This window comes from Populus alba, chromosome 16, assembly GCF_005239225.2.
Source record: "Populus alba chromosome 16, ASM523922v2, whole genome shotgun sequence".
Classification (NCBI taxonomy): Eukaryota; Viridiplantae; Streptophyta; class Magnoliopsida; order Malpighiales; family Salicaceae; genus Populus; species Populus alba.
The window spans coordinates 11,525,805-11,527,219 of NC_133299.1; the positions used below are offsets into that span (position 1 = coordinate 11,525,805).

Genomic DNA, 1,415 nt, shown 5'->3' on the forward strand with positions numbered 1-1,415 from the left:
ACACTCCTACACTTGGGAGAAGACATCAATCTTTTGGTCGTGTCAAGTTTTTGGCGCCGTTGCCGAGGACGTAAGTATTGTATAACTTATATATTTATTTTATTTTCTTTTGTTTTTACTTTTATTTGTCTTTCTAATTTTTGTTCTTTTTCTTTTTCTTTTTCTTTTGCACTTGCATGAGAGTTTGGACACGTACATTAAGTGGTAGACTTTCTAGGAAATCCTCATTTTTTTCAGAAAACATGGCCGAAGAAGATAACCAGTCAATTCATAATGAGAATAATGAGAATAATCGTGTGAGAACACTTAAAGATCGCATGAATCCAATAAGAACAAGTGCACCATCATGTATTGTTTTTCCTCCTTATGCATCTCATTTTAATTTTAAGCCAGGTATTATTCAACTTTTACGCACTTTTCATGGCTTAGAATTAGAAAATCCATACTTGCATTTAAGAGAATTTGAAGAAGTTTGTAACACCAATAATGACTTAAATTGTAGCATGAACACCATCAGATTAAAGCTTTTTTCTTTTTTATTAAAAGATAAAGCTAAAACATGGCTACAAAATATTAGGTTAGGATCCATTCGTGCTTGGGATGAAATGCAACAACAGTTTTTAAAGAAGTTTTTCCTTTCTCATAGAACAAACTCTTTCAAAAGACAAATCACCACTTTCACTCAAAAACCAGGAGAAACATTTTACAAGTGTTGGGATAGATATAAAGACTTACTTAATACCTGTCCTCATCATGGTTTTGAAACATGGAGATTGGTTTCATAATTTTATGAAGGGTTAACACCTATATATAGGAAAATGATGGAATTGATGTGCAATGGAACTTTTGAAGATAAAGACCCTGATGAAGCAAAAGCAATGGAGTACCTAGACTTGCGAGCTGAAAATGCTCAAAATTGGGACACCACAGGTACGTGTGAGGCATCAGATAAAACTCAACCTCATACATCTAATGGAGGCATGTACAACCTTAGGGAAGATATGACCTCCAAGCCAAATTTGCATCTTTAGCTAAAAAAGTTGAGGCACTAGAATTAAAAAAGAGTGGTCAGTTAAAATCTGTTCAAGAAATTGTGTGTCAAATTTGTGAAACTAATGAACACTCAACCAATGATTGTCCAACTTTGCCTTCTTTTAAGGAATGCCTCCATGAACAAGCCAATGCTTTAAATAGTTTTCAAAGGCCAAGTCATAACTCATACTCGCAAACGTACAACCCTGGTTGGAGAAATCACCTAAATTTCAGTTGGAAGAGTGGTAACAATAATGCACAAACTTCACAACCACCATTTTAAGCACACCATAAATTTCAAAATTCTCATGGATATGCACCTCCTTATGTTCCCCCTCCTAGAAGAAATCTTGAGGAAACACTGCATACATTCATTGAAAAGC

The 1,415-nt window shown here is 34.5% G+C and overlaps 1 pseudogene; it reads right to left on the minus strand.

Moving 5' to 3' along the window:
* Window positions 1-649: 649 nt before the first annotated feature.
* LOC118045016 (small nucleolar RNA R71) lies at window positions 650-760 on the minus strand (annotated as a pseudogene).
* Between the last annotated feature and the right edge of the window lie 655 nt (window positions 761-1,415).